The sequence below is a fragment of the Lepus europaeus genome, chromosome 6 (genome assembly GCF_033115175.1).
Source record: "Lepus europaeus isolate LE1 chromosome 6, mLepTim1.pri, whole genome shotgun sequence".
NCBI lineage: Eukaryota > Metazoa > Chordata > Mammalia > Lagomorpha > Leporidae > Lepus > Lepus europaeus.
In genome coordinates, this window is record NC_084832.1 from 83200691 (window position 1) to 83217355 (window position 16665).

A 16665-nucleotide genomic window follows, 5' to 3' on the forward strand; every position below is an offset into this window, starting at 1 on the left:
AAAAGCAAAGTCTTTTCGTTAGGCAAGTTCATAAAATTTAATCGATACAAAAAGAAATATCATGTTTGTTTGCCGCAGTTCCTCCAGCTCTCTCCCTAGAAAATACGAATGTGTAGAGCTGGTGTCCCCATGATGAACAAACTAGTGTTTCAACGGTACAAAATTAAATGTTCCCTGATAAAAAAACATTCAAAACAATAAAGTCCATCGAAAATATCCAGAAAACACACACACAGAGGCTTTCACAATATTTCGGATTGAGTTAGCCAAAGCACAACCGGATATTTCTGGTTTCATCCAGCCATATCCGGACAAAATGGTGTGGAATTCTTATGCAATGGACTGAGAAAATCAGAGTAAAACTGGTTTTGGAGAAAAGCAAAGTCTTTTCGTTAGGCAAGTGCATAAAATGTCATCGATACAAAAAGAAATATCAGTTTTGTATGCCGCAGTTCCTCTAGCTTCCTCCCTAGAAATTACGAATGTGTAGCACTGGAGTCTCCATGTAGAACCAATTTGTGTTTCCCAGCACAACATTAAATGTTCCCTGATAAAAAACATTCAAAACAATAAATTCCATTGATAATATCCAGAAAACACACACACAGAGGCATTCCCAATATTTCGGATTGAGTTAGCCAAAACTCAACCGGATATTTCTGGTTTCATCCAGCCATATCCGGAAAAACTGGTGTGGAATTCGTAGGCAATGGACCGAGAAAATCACAGTAAAAATGGTTTTGGAGAAAAGCAAAGTCTTTTCATTAGGTAAGTGCATAAAATGTCATCTATACAAACAGAAATACCATGTTTGTTTGTCGCATTTACTCTAGCTTTCTCCCTCGAAATTACGAATGCGTAGAGCTGATGTCTCCATGTGGAACCAATTAGTGTTTCCAAGCACAAAATTAAATGTTCCCTGATAAAAAACATTGAAAACCATAAAGTGAGGATAATATCAGGAAAACACAAACACAGAGTCTGTAGAAATATCTGGGATTGAGTTAGCCAAAACACAACCGGATATTTCTCCTTTCATCCAGTCATATCCGGACAAAGTGGTGTGGAATTCGTAGGCAATGGACCGAGAAAATCCCAGTGAAAATGGTTTTGGAGAAAAGCAAATTCTTTTCGTTAGGCAAGTGCATAAAATGTCATCGATACAAAAACAAATATCAGGTTTGTTTGTCACAGTTCCTCCAGCTCTCTCCCTAGAAAATACGAATGTGTAGAGCTGGTGTCCCCATGATGAACAAACTAGTGTTTCAACGGTACAAAATTAAATGTTCCCTGATAAAAACATTCAAAACCATAAAGCCTGAGGATAATATCCAGAAAACACACACACAGAGGCTTTCACAATATTTCGGATTGAGTTAGCGAAAGCACAACCGGATATTTCTGGTTTCATCCAGTCATATCCGGACAAAATGGTGTGGAATTCTTACGCAATGGACTGAGAAAATCAGAGTAAAAATGGTTTTGGAGAAAAGCAAAGTCTTTTCGTTAGGCAAGTGCATAAAATGTCATCGATACAAACAGAAATATCATGTTTGTTTGCCGCAGTTCCTCTAGCTTCCTCCCTAGAAATTACGAATGTGTAGCACTGGAGTCTCCATGTAGAACCAATTTGTGTTTCCCAGCACAACATTAAATGTTCCCTGATAAAAAACATTCAAAACAATAAATTCCATTGATAATATCCAGAAAACACAAACACAGAGGCATTCACAATATTTCGGATTGAGTTAGCCAAAACTCAACCGGATATTTCTGGTTTCATCCAGCCATATCCGGAAAACCTGGTGTGGAATTCATAGGAAATGGACCGAGAAAATCACAGTAAAAATGGTTTTGGAGTAAAGCAAAGTCTTTTCGTTAGGCAAGTGCATAAAATGTCATCTATACAAACAGAAATACCATGTTTGTTTGTCTCAGTTCCTCTATCTTTCTCCCTAGAAAATACGAATGCGTAGAGCTGATGTCTCCATGTGGAACCAATTAGTGTTTCCAAGCACAAAATTAAATGTTCCCTGATAAAAAACATTCAAAACCATAAAGTGAGGATAATATCAGGAAAACACAAACACAGAGGCTCTAGCAATATCTGGGATTGAGTTAGCCAAAACACAACCGGATATTTCTCCTTTCATCCAGTCATATCCGGACTAAGTGGTGTGGAATTCGTAGGCAATGGGCCGAGAAAATCCCAGTAAAAATGGTTTTGGAGAAAAGCAAATTCTTTTCGTTAGGCAAGTGCATAAAATGTCATCGATACAAAAAAATATCAGGTTTGTTTGTCGCAGTTCCTCCAGCTCTCTCCCTAGAAAATACGAATGTGTAGAGCTGGTGTCCCCATGATGAACAAACTAGTGTTTCAACGGTACAAAATTAAATGTTCCCTGATAAAAACATTCAAAACAATAAAGTCCATCGATAATATCCAGAAAACACACACACAGAGGCTTTCACAATATTTCGGATTGAGTTAGCCAAAGCACAACCGGATATTTCTGGTTTCCTCCAGTCATATCCGGACAAAATGGTGTGGAATTCTTATGCAATGGACTGAGAAAACCAGAGTAAAAATGGTTTTGGAGAAAAGCAAAGTCTTTTCGTTAGGCAAGTGCATAAAATGTCATCGATACAAAGAGAAATATCATGTTTGTTTGCCGCAGTTCCTCTAGCTTCCTCCCTAAAATTACGAATGTGTAGCACTGGAGTCTCCATGTAGAACCAATTTGTGTTTCCCAGCACAACATTAAATGTTCCCTGATAAAAAACATTCAAAACAATAAATTCCATTGATAATATCCAGAAGACACACACAGAGGCATTCCCAATATTTCGGATTGAGTTAGCCAAAACTCAACCGGATATTTCTGGTTTCATCCAGCCATATCCGGAAAAACTGGTGTGGAATTCGTAGGCAATGGACCGAGAAAATCCCAGTAAAAATGGTTTTGGAGAAAAGCAAAGTCTTTTCGTTAGGCAAGTGCATAAAATGTCATCTATACAAACAGAAATATCATGTTTGTTTGTCGCAGTTCCTCTAGCTTTCTCCCTCGAAAATACGAATGCGTAGAGCTGATGTCTCCATGTGGAACCAATTAGTGTTTCCAAGCACAAAATTAAATGTTCCCTGATAAAAAACATTCAAAACCATAAAGTGAGGATAATATCAGGAAAACAGAAACACAGAGGCTGTAGCAAAATCTGGGATTGAGTTAGCCAAAACACAACCGGATATTTCTCCTTTCATCCAGTCATATCCGGACAAAGTGGTGTGGAATTCGTAGGCAATGGACCGAGAAAATCCCAGTAAAAATGGTTTTGGAGAAAAGCAAATTATTTTTGTTAGGCAAGTGCATAAAATGTCATCGATACAAAAAGAAATATCAGGTTTGTTTGTCGCAGTTCCTCCAGCTCTCTCCCTAGAAAATACGAATGTGTAGAGCTGGTGTCCCCATGATGAACAAACTAGTGTTTCAACGGTACAAAATTAAATGTTCCCTGATAAAAACATTCAAAACCATAAAGTCTGAGGATAATATCAGGAAAACACAAACACAGAGGCTGTAGCAATATCTGGGATGAGTTAGCCAAAGCACAACTGGATATTTCTGGTTTCATCCAGTCATATCCGGACAAAATGGTGTGGAATTCTTATGCAATGGACTGAGAAAATCAGAGCAAAAATGGTTTTGGTGAAAAGCAAAGTCTTTTCGTTAGGCAAGTGCATAAAATGTCATCTATACAAACAGAAATATCATGTTTGTTTGCCGCAGTTCCTCTAGCTTCCTCCCTAGAAATTACGAATGTGTAGCACTGGAGTCTCCATGTAGAACCAATTTGTGTTTCCCAGCACAACATTAAATGTTCCCTGATAAAAAACATTCAAAACAATAAATTCCATTGAAAACATCCAGAAAACACACACAAAGAGGCATTCACAATATTTCGGATTGAGTTAGCCAAAACTCAACCTGATATTTCTGGTTTCATCCAGCCATATCCGGAAAAACTGGTGTGGAATTCGTAGGCAATGGACCGAGAAAATCCCAGTAAAAATGGTTTTGGAGAAAAGCAAAGTCTTTTCGTTAGGCAAGTGCATAAAATGTCATCGATACAAAAAGAAATATCTATACAAACAGAAATACCATGTTTGTTTGTCGCAGTTCCTCTAGCTTTCTCCCTCGAAAATACGAATGCGTAGAGCTGATGTCTCCATGTGGAACCAATTAGTGTTTCCAAGCACAAAATTAAATATTCCAAGATAAAAAACATTCAAAACCATAAAGTCTGAGGATAATATCAGGAAAACACAAACACAGAGGCTGTAGCAATATCTGGGATTGAGTTAGCCAAAACACAACCGGATATTTCTCCTTTCATCCAGTCATATCTGGACAAAGTGGTGTGGAATTCGTAGGCAATTGACCGAGAAAATCCCAGTAAAAATGGTTTTTGAGAAAAGCAAATTATTTTCGTTAGGCAAGTGCATAAAATGTCATCGATACAAAAAGAAATATCAGGTTTGTTTGTCGCAGTTCCTCCAGCTCTCTCCCTAGAAAATACGAATGTGTAGAGCTGGTGTCCCCATGATGAACAAACTAGTGTTTCAACGGTACAAAATTAAATGTTCCCTGATAAAAAACATTCAAAACAATAAATTCCATTGATAATATCCAGAAAACACACACACAGAGGCTTTCACAATATTTCGGATTGAGTTAGCCAAAGCACAACCGGATATTTCTGGTTTCATCCATTCATATCCGGACAAAATGGTGTGGAATTCTTATGCAATGGACCGAGAAAATCACATTAAAAATGGTTTTGGAGAAAACCAAGTCTTTTCGTTAGGCAAGTGCATAAAATGTCATGTATACAAACAGAAATATCATGTTTGTTTGTCGCAGTTCCTCTAGCTTTCTCCCTAGAAAATACGAATGCGTAGAGCTGATGTCTCCATGTGGAACCAATTAGTGTTTCCAAGCACAAAATTAAATGTTCCCTGATAAAAAACATTCAAAACCATAAAGCCTGAGGATAATATCAGGAAAACACAAACACAGAGGCTGTAGCAATATCTGGGATTGAGTTAGCCAAAACACAACCGGATATTTCTCCTTTCATCCAGTCATATCTGGACAAAGTGGTGTGGAATTCATAGGCAATGGACCGAGAAAATCCCAGTAAAAATGGTTTTGGAGAAGAGCAAATTCTTTTCGTTAGGCAAGTGCATAAAATGTCATCGATACAAAAAGAAATACCAGGTGTGTTTGTCGCAGTTCCTCCAGCTCTCTCCCTAGAAAATACGAATGTGTAGAGCTGGTGTCCCCATGATGAACAAACTAGTGTTTCAACGGTACAAAATTAAATGTTCCCTGATAAAAACATTCAAAACAATAAAGTCCATCGATAATATCCAGAAAACACACACACAGAGGCTTTCACAATATTTCGGATTGAGTTAGCCAAAGCACAACCGGATATTTCTGGTTTCATCCAGTCATATCCAGACAAAATGGTGTGGAATTCTTATGCAATGGACTGAGAAAATCAGAGTAAAAATGGTTTTGGAGAAAAGCAAAGTCTTTTCGTTAGGCAAGTGCATAAAATGTCATCGATACAAACAGAAATATCATGTTTGTTTGCCGCAGTTCCTCTAGCTTCCTCCCTAGAAATTACGAATGTGTAGCACTGGAGTCTCCATGTAGAACCAATTTGTGTTTCCCAGCACAACATTAATGTTTCATGATAAAAAACATTCAAAACAATAAATTCCATTGATAATATCCAGAAAACACACACACAGAGGCATTCACAATATTTCGGATTCAGTTAGCCAAAACTCAACCGGATATTTCTGGTTTCATCAAGCCATATCCGGAAAAACTGGTGTGGAATTCGTAGGCAATGGACCGAGAAAATCACAGTAAAAATGGTTTTGGAGAAAAGCAAAGTCTTTTCGTTAGGCAAGTGCATAAAATGTCATCGATACAAAAAGAAATATCAGGTTTGTTTGTCGCAGTTCCTCCAGCTCTCTCCCTAGAAAATACGAATGTGTAGAGCTGGTGTCCCCATGATGAACAAACTAGTGTTTCAACGGCTCAAAATTAAACGTTCCCTGATAAAACATTCAAAACAATAAAGTCCATCGATAATATGCAGAAAACACACACACAGAGGCTTTCACAATATTTCGGATTGAGTTAGCCAAAGCACAACCGGATATTTCTGGTTTCATCCAGTCCTATCCGGACAAAATGGTGTGGAATTCTTACGCAATTGACAGAGAAAATCAGAGTAAAAATGGTTTTGGAGAAAAGCAAAGTCTTTTCGTTAGGCAAGTGCATAAAATGTCATCTATACAAACAGAAATATCATGTTTGTTTGCCGCAGTTCCTCTAGCTTCCTCCCTAGAAATTACGAATGTGTAGCACTGGAGTCTCCATGTAGAACCAATTTGTGTTTCCCAGCACAACATTAATGTTCCATGATAAAAAACATTCAAAACAATAAATTCCATTGATAATATCCAGAAAACACAAACACAGAGGCATTCCCAATATTTCGGATTGAGTTAGCCAAAACTCAACCGGATATTTCTGGTTTCATCCAGCCATATCCGGAAAAACTGGTGTGGAATTCGTAGGCAATGGACCAAGAAAATCACAGTAAAAATGGTTTTGGAGAAAAGCAAAGTCTTTTCGTTAGCCAAGTGCATAAAATGTCATCTATACAAACAGAAATATCATGTTTGTTTGTCACCGTTCCTCCAGCTCTCTCCCTAGAAAATACGAATGCGTAGAGCTGATGTTTCCATGTGGAACCAATTAGTGTTTCCAAGCACAAAATTAAATGTTCCCTGATAAAAAACATTCAAAACCATAAAGTCTGAGGATAATATCAGGAAAACACAAACACAGAGGCTGTAGCAATATCTGGGATTGAATTAGCCAAAGCACAACTGGATATTTCTGGTTTCATCCAGTCATATCTGGACAAAATTGTGTGGAATTCTTACGCAATGGACTGAGAAAATCAGAGTAAAAATGGTTTTGGAGAAAAGCAAAGTCTTTTCGTTAGGCAAGTGCATAAAATGTCATCGATACAAACAGAAATATCATGTTTGTTTGCCGCAGTTCCTCTAGCTTCCTCCCTAGAAATTACGAATGTGTAGCACTGGAGTCTCCATGTAGAACCAATTTGTGTTTCCCAGCACAACATTAATGTTTCATGATAAAAAACATTCAAAACAATAAATTCCATTCCATTGATAATATTCAGAAAACACAAACACAGAGGCATTCCCAATATTTCGGATTGAGTTAGCCAAAACTCAACCGGATATTTCTGGTTTCATCCAGCCATATCCGGAAAAACTGGTGTGGAATTCGTAGGCAATGGACCAAGAAAATCACAGTAAAAATGGTTTTGGAGAAAAGCAAAGTCTTTTCGTTAGGCAAGTGCATAAAATGTCATCTATACAAACAGAAATATCATGTTTGTTTGTCACAGTTCCTCTAGCTTTCTCCCTCGAAAATACGAATGCGTAGAGCTGATGTTTCCATGTGGAACCAATTAGTGTTTCCAAGCACAAAATTAAATGTTCCCTGATAAAAAACATTCAAAACCATAAAGTCTGAGGATAATATCAGGAAAACACAAACACAGAGGCTGTAGCAATATCTGGGATTGAATTAACCAAAGCACAATTGGATATTTCTGGTTTCATCCAGTCATATCCGGACAAAATGGTGTGCAATTCTTATGCAATGTACTGAGAAAATCAGAGTAAAAATGGTTTTGGAGAAAAGCGAAGTCTTTTCGTTAGGCAAGTGCATAAAATGTCATCGATACAAACAGAAATATCATGTTTGTTTGCCGCAGTTCCTCTAGCTTCCTCCCTAGAAATTACGAATATGTAGCACTGGAGTCTCCATGTAGAACCAATTTGTGTTTCCCAGCACAACATTAAATGTTCCCTGATAAAAAACATTCAAAACAATAAATTCCATTGATAATATCCAGAAAACACACACACAGAGGCATTCACAATATTTCGGATTGAGTTAGCCAAAACTCAACCGGATATTTCTGGTTTAATCCAGCCATATCCGGAAAAACTGGTGTGGAATTCGTAGGCAATGGACCGAGAAAATCACAGTAAAAATGGTTTTGGAGAAAAGCAAAGTCTTTTCGTTAGGCAAGTGCATAAAATGTCATCTGTACAAACAGAAATATCATGTTTGTTTGTCACAGTTCCTCTAGCTTTCTCCCTCGAAAATACGAATGCGTAGAGCTGATGTCTCCATGTGGAACCAATTAGTGTTTCCAAGCACAAAATTAAATGTTCCCTGATAAAAAACATTCAAAACCATAAAGTCTGAGGATAATATCAGGAAAACACAAACACAGAGGCTGTAGCAATATCTGGGATTGAGTTAGCCAAAACACAACCGGATATTTCTCCTTTCATCCAGTCATATCCGGACAAAGTGGTGTGGAATTCGTAGGCAATGGACCGAGAAAATCCCAGTAAAAATGGTTTTGGAGAAAAGCAAATTCTTTTCGTTAGGCAAGTGCATAAAATGTCATCGATACAAAAAAAAATATCAGGTGTGTTTGTTGCAGTTCCTCCAGCTCTCTCCCTAGAAAATACGAATGTGTAGTGCTGGTGTCCCCATGATGAACAAACTAGTGTTTCAACGGTACAAAATTAAATGTTCCCTGATAAAAACATTCAAAACAATAAAGTCCATCGATAATATCCAGAAAACACACACACAGAGGCTTTCACAATATTTCGGATTGAGTTAGCCAAAGCACAACCGGGTATTTCTGGTTTCAACTTTCATATCCGGACAAAATGGTGTGGAATTCTTATGCAATGGACTGAGAAAACCACAGTAAAACTGGTTTTGGAGAAAAGCAAAGTCTTTTCGTTAGGCAAGTGCATAAAATGTCATCGATACAAACAGAAATATCATGTTTGTTTGTCACAGTTCCTCTAGCTTTCTCCCTAGAAAATACGAATGCGTAGAGCTGATATTTCCATGTGGAACCAATTAGTGTTTCCAAGCACAAAATTAAATGTTCCCTGATAAAAAACATTCAAAACCATAAAGTCTGAGGATAATATCAGGAAAACACAAACACAGAGGCTGTAGCAATATCTGGGATTGAGTTAGCCAAAGCACAACCGGATATTTCTGGTTTCATCCAGTCATATCCGGACAAAATGGTGTGGAATTCTTATGCAATGGACTGAGAAAACCAGAGTAAAAATGGTTTTGGAGAAAAGCAAAGTCTTTTCGTTAGGCAAGTGCATAAAATGTCATCGATACAAACAGAAATATCATGTTTGTTTGCCGCAGTTCCTCTAGCTTCCTCCCTAGAAATTACGAATGTGTAGCACTGGAGTCTCCATGTAGAACCAATTTGTGTTTCCCAGCACAACATTAAATGTTCCCTGATAAAAAACATTCAAAACAATAAATTCCATTGATAATATCCAGAAAACACACACACAGAGGCATTCACGATATTTCGGATTGAGTTAGCCAAAACTCAACCGGATATTTCTGGTTTCATCCAGCCATATCCGGAAAAACTGGTGTGGAATTCATAGGCAATGGACCGAGAAAATCACAGTAAAAATGGTTTTGGAGAAAAGCAAAGTCTTTTTGTTAGGCAAGTGCATAAAATGTCATCTATACAAACAGAAATATCATGTTTGTTTGTCGCAGTTCCTCTAGCTTTCTCCCTCGAAAATACGAATGCGTAGAGCTGATGTCTCCATGTGGAACCAATTAGTGTTTCCAAGCACAAAATTAAATGTTCCCTGATAAAAAACATTCAAAACCATAAAGTCTGAGGATAATATCAGGAAAACACAAACGCAGGCTCTAGCAATATCTGGGATTGAGTTAGCCAAAACACAACCGGATATTTCTCCTTTCATCCAGTCATATCCGGACAAATTGGTGTGGAATTTGTAGGCAATGGACCGAGAAAATCCCAGTAAAAATGGTTTTGGAGAAAAGCAAAGTCTTTTCGTTAGGCAAGTGCATAAAATGTCATCGATACAAAAAGAAATATCAGGTGTGTTTGTTGCAGTTCCTCCAGCTCTCTCCCTAGAAAATACGAATGTGTAGAGCTGGTGTCCCCATGATAAACAAACTAGTATTTCAACGGTACAAAATTAAATGTTCCCTGATAAAAACATTCAAAACAATAAAGTCCATCGATAATATCCAGAAAACACACACACAGAGGCTTTCACAATATTTCGGATTGAGTTAGCCAAAGCACAACCGGATATTTCTGGTTTCATCCAGTCATATCCGGACAAAATGGTGTGGAATTATTATGCAATGGACTGAGAAAACCAGAGTAAAAATGGTTTTGGAGAAAAGCAAAGTCTTTTCGTTAGGCAAGTGCATAAAATGTCATTGATACAAACAGAAATATCATGTTTGTTTGTCACAGTTCCTCTAGCTTTCTCCCTAGAAAATACGAATGCGTAGAGCTGATGTCTCCATGTGGAACCAATTAGTGTTTCCAAGCACAAAATTAAATGTTCCCTGATAAAAAACATTCAAAACCATAAAGTCTGAGGATAATATCAGGAAAACACAAACACAGAGGCTGTAGCAATATCTGGGATTGAGTTAGCCAAAGCACAACTGGATATTTCTGGTTTCATCCAGTCATATCCGGACAAAATGGTGTGGAATTCTTATGCAATGGACTGAGAAAATCAGAGTAAAAATGGTTTTGGAGAAAAGCAAAGTCTTTTCGTTAGGCAAGTGCATAAAATGTCATCGATACAAACAGAAATATCATGTTTGTTTGCCGCAGTTCCTCTAGCTTCCTCCCTAGAAATTACGAATGTGTAGCACTGGAGTCTCCATGTAGAACCAATTTGTGTTTCCCAGCACAACATTAAATGTTCCCTGATAAAAAACATTCAAAACAATAAATTCCATTGATAATATCCAGAAAACACACACACAGAGGCATTCCCAATATTTCGGATTGAGTTAGCCAAAACTCAACTGGATATTTCTGGTTTCATCCAGCCATATCCGGAAAAACTGGTGTGGAATTCATAGGCAATGGACCGAGAAAATCCCAGTAAAAATGGTTTTGGAGAAAAGCAAAGTCTTTTCGTTAGGCAAGTGCATAAAATGTCATCTATACAAACAGAAATATCATGTTTGTTTGTCGCAGTTCCTCTAGCTTTCTCCCTCGAAAATACGAATGCGTAGAGCTGATGTCTCCATGTGGAACCAATTAGTGTTTCCAAGCACAAAATTAAATGTTCCCTGATAAAAAACATTCAAAACCATAAAGTCTGAGGATAATATCAGGAAAACACAAACGCAGGCTGTAGCAATATCTGGGATTGAGTTAGCCAAAACACAACCGGATATTTCTCCTTTCATCCAGTCATATCCGGACAAAGTGGTGTGGAATTTGTAGGCAATGGAGCGAGAAAATCCCAGTAAAAGTGGTTTTGGAGAAAAGCAAAGTCTTTTCGTTAGGCAAGTGCATAAAATGTCATCGATACAAAAAGAAATATCAGGTGTGTTTGTTGCAGTTCCTCCAGCTCTCTCCCTAGAAAATACGAATGTGTAGAGCTGGTGTCCCCATGATGAACAAACTAGTATTTCAACGGTACAAAATTAAATGTTCCCTGATAAAAACATTCAAAACAATAAAGTCCATCGATAATATCCAGAAAACACACACACAGAGGCTTTCACAATATTTCGGATTGAGTTAGCCAAAGCACAACCGGATATTTCTGGTTTCATCCAGTCATATCCGGACAAAATGGTGTGGAATTATTATGCAATGGACTGAGAAAACCAGAGTAAAAATGGTTTTGGAGAAAAGCAAAGTCTTTTCGTTAGGCAAGTGCATAAAATGTCATCGATACAAACAGAAATATCATGTTTGTTTGTCACAGTTCCTCTAGCTTTCTCCCGAGAAAATACGAATGCGTAGAGCTGATATTTCCATGTGGAACCAATTAGTGTTTCCAAGCACAAAATTAAATGTTCCCTGATAAAAAACATTCAAAACCATAAAGTCTGAGGATAATATCAGGAAAACACAAACACAGAGGCTGTAGCAATATCTGGGATTGAGTTAGCCAAAGCACAACCGGATATTTCTGGTTTCATCCAGTCATATCCGGACAAAATGGTGTGGAATTCTTATGCAATGGACTGAGAAAACCAGAGTAAAACTGGTTTTGGAGAAAAGCAAAGTCTTTTCGTAAGGCAAGTGCATAAAATGTCATCGATACAAACAGAAATATCATGTTTGTTTGCCGCAGTTCCTCTAGCTTCCTCCCTAGAAATTACGAATGTGTAGCACTGGAGTCTCCATGTAGAACCAATTTGTGTTTCCCAGCACAACTGTAAATGTTCCCTGATAAAAAACATTCAAAACAATAAATTCCATTGATAATATCCAGAAAACACAAACACAGAGGCATTCACGATATTTCGGATTGAGTTAGCCAAAACTCAACCGGATATTTCTGGTTTCATCCAGCCATATCCGGAAAAACTGGTGTGGAATTCGTAGGCAATGGACCGAGAAAATCACAGTAAAAATGGTTTTGGAGAAAAGCAAAGTCTTTTCGTTCGGCAAGTGCATAAAATGTCATCGATACAAAAAGAAATATCAGGTGTGTTTGTTGCAGTTCCTCCAGCTCTCTCCCTAGAAAATACGAATGTGTAGAGCTGGTGTCCCCATGATGAACAAACTAGTATTTCAACGGTACAAAATTAAATGTTCCCTGATAAAAACATTCAAAACAATAAAGTCCATCGATAATATCCAGAAAACACACACACAGAGGCTTTCACAATATTTCGGATTGAGTTAGCCAAAGCACAACCGGATATTTCTGGTTTCATCCAGTCATATCCGGACAAAATGGTGTGGAATTATTATGCAATGGACTGAGAAAACCAGAGTAAAAATGGTTTTGGAGAAAAGCAAAGTCTTTTCGTTAGGCAAGTGCATAAAATGTCATCGATACAAACAGAAATATCATGTTTGTTTGTCACAGTTCCTCTAGCTTTCTCCCTAGAAAATACGAATGCGTAGAGCTGATGTCTCCATGTGGAACCAATTAGTGTTTCCAAGCACAAAATTAAATGTTCCCTGATAAAAAACATTCAAAACCATAAAGTCTGAGGATAATATCAGGAAAACACAAACACAGAGGCTGTAGCAATATCTGGGATTGAGTTAGCCAAAACACAATCGGATATTTCTCTTTCATCCAGTCATATCCGGATAAAGTGGTGTGGAATTCTTATGCAATGGACCGAGAAAATCCCAGTAAAAATGGTTTTGGAGAAAAGCAAATTCTTTTCGTTAGGCAAGTGCATAAAATGTCATCGATACAAAAAGAAATATCAGGTTTGTTTGTCGCAGTTCCTCCAGCTCTCTCCCTAGAAAATACGAACGTGTAGAGCTGGTGTCCCCATGATGAACAAACTAGTGTTTCAACGGTACAAAATTAAATGTTCCCTGATAAAAACATTCAAAACAATAAAGTCCATCGAAAATATCCAGAAAACACACACACAGAGGCTTTCACAATATTTCGGATTGAGTTAGCCAAAGCACAACCGGATATTTCTGGTTTCATCCAGCCATATCCGGACAAAATGGTGTGGAATTCTGATGCAATGGACTGAGAAAATCAGAGTAAAAATGGTTTTGGAGAACAGCCTAGTCTTTTCGTTAGGCAAGTGCATAAAATGTACAAAATTAAATGTTCCCTGATAAAAAACATTCAATACCATAAAGTCGGAGGATACTATCAGGAATACACAAACACAGAGGCTGTAGCAATATCTGGGATTGAATTAGTAAAATACAACCGGATATTTCTCCTTCCATCCAGTCATATCTGGACAAAGTGGTGTGGAATTCTTATGCAATGGACGGAGAAAATCTCAGTAAAAATGGTTTTGGAGAAAAGCAAAGTCTTTTCGTTAGGCAAGTGCATAAAATGTCATCGATACAAACAGAAATATCATGTTTGTTTGCCGCAGTTCCTCTAGCTTCCTCCCTAGAAATTACGAATGTGTAGCACTGGAGTCTCCATGTAGAACCAATTTGTGTTTCCCAGCACAACATTAAATGTTCCCTGATAAAAAACATTCAAAACAATAAATTCCATTGATAATATCCAGAAAACACAAACACAGAAGCATTCCCAATATTTCGGATTGAGTTAGCCAAAACTCAACCGGATATTTCTGGTTTCATCCAGCCATATCCGAAAAACCTGGTGTGGAATTCGTAGGCAATGGACCGATAAAATCACAGTAAAAATGGTGTCCCCATGATGAACAAACTAGTATTTCAGCGGTACAAAATTAAATGTTCCCTGATAAAAACATTCAAAACAATAAAGTCCATCGATAATATCCAGAAAACACACACACAGAGGCTTTCACAATATTTCGGATTGAGTTAGCCAAAGCACAACCGGATATTTCTGGTTTCATCCAGCCATATCCGGACAAAATGGTGTGGAATTCTTATGCAATGGACTGAGGATAATATCAGGAAAACACAAACACAGAGGCTGTAGCAATATCTGGGATTGAGTTAGCCAAAGCACAACTGGATATTTCTGGTTTCATCCAGTCATATCCGGACAAAATGGTGTGGAATTCTTATGCAATGGACTGAGAAAATCAGAGTAAAAATGATTTTGGAGAAAAGCAAAGTCTTTTCGTTAGGCAAGTGCATAAAATGTCATCGATACAAACAGAAATATCATGTTTGTTTGCCGCAGTTCCTCTAGCTTCCTCCCTAGAAATTACGAATGTGTAGCACTGGAGTCTCCATGTAGAACCAATTTGTGTTTCCCAGCACAACATTAAATGTTCCCTGATAAAAAACATTCAAAACAATAAATTCCATTGATAATATCCAGAAAACACACACACAGAAGCATTCCCAATATTTCGGATTGAGTTAGCCAAAACTCAACCGGATATTTCTGGTTTCATCCAGCCATATCCGGAAAAACTGGTGTGGAATTCGTAGGAAATGGACCAAGAAAATCACAGTAAAAATGGTTTTGGAGAAAAGCAAAGTCTTTTCGTTAGGCAAGTGCATAAAATGTCATCTGTACAAACAGAAATATCATGTTTGTTTGTCGCAGTTCCTCTAGCTTTCTCCCTAGAAAATACAAATGCGTAGAGCTGATGTCTCCATGTGGAACCAATTAGTGTTTCCAAGCACAAAATTAAATGTTCCCTGATAAAAAACATTCCAAACCATAAAGTCTGAGGATAATATCAGGAAAACACAAACACAGAGGCTCTAGCAATATCTGGGATTGAGTTAGCCAAAGCACAACCGGATATTTCTGGTTTCATCCAGTCATATCCGGACAAAGTGGTGTGGAATTCGTAGGCAATGGACCGAGAAAATCCCAGTAAAAAGGGTTTTGGAGAAAACCAAATTCTTTTCATTAGGCAAGTGCATAAAATGTCATCTATACAAACAGAAATATCATGTTTGTTTGTCGCAGTTCCTCTAGCTTTCTCCCTCGAAAATACGAATGCGTAGAGCTGATGTCTGCATGTGGAACCAATTAGTGTTTCCAAGCACAAAATTAAATGTTCCCTGATAAAAAACATTCAAAACCATAAAGTCTGAGGATAATATCAGGAAAACACAAACACAGGCTCTAGCAATATCTGGGATTGAGTTAGCCAAAACACAACCGGATATTTCTCTTTTCATCCAGTCATATCCGGACAAAGTGGTGTGGAATTCGTAGGCAATGGACCGAGAAAATCCCAGTAAGAATGGTTTTGGAGAAAAGCAAATTCTTTTCATTAGGCAAGTGCATAAAATGTCATCGATACAAAAAGAAATATCAGGTGTGTTTGTTTCAGTTCCTCCAGCTCGCTCCCTAGAATATACGAATGTGTAGAGATGGTGTCCCCATGATGAACAAACTAGTATTTCAGCGGTACAAAATTAAATGTTCCCTGATAAAAACATTCAAAACAATAAAGTCCATCGATAATATCCAGAAAACACACACACAGAGGCTTTCACAATATTTCGGATTGAGTTAGCCAAAGCACAACCGGATATTTCTGGTTTCATCCAGCCATATCCGGACAAAATGGTGTGGAATTCTTATGCAATGGACTGAGAAAACCAGAGTAAAAATGGTTTTGGAGAAAAGCAAAGTCTTTTCGTTAGGCAAGTGCATAAAATGTCATCGATACAAACAGAAATATCATGTTTGTTTGTCACAGTTCCTCTAGCTTTCTCCCTAGAAAATACGAATGCGTAGAGCTGATGTCTCCATGTGGAACCAATTAGTGTTTCCAAGCACAAAATTAAATGTTCCCTGATAAAAAACATTCAGAACCATAAAGTCTGAGGATACTATCAGGAAAACACAAACACAGAGGCTGTAGCAATATCTGGGATTGAGTTAGCCAAAACACAACCGGATATTTCTCTTTCATCCAGTCATATCCGGACAAAGTGGTGTGGAATTCTTATGCAATGGACCGAGAAAATCCCAGTAAAAATGGCTTTGGAGAAAAGCAAAGTCTTTTCGTTAGGCAAGTGCATAAA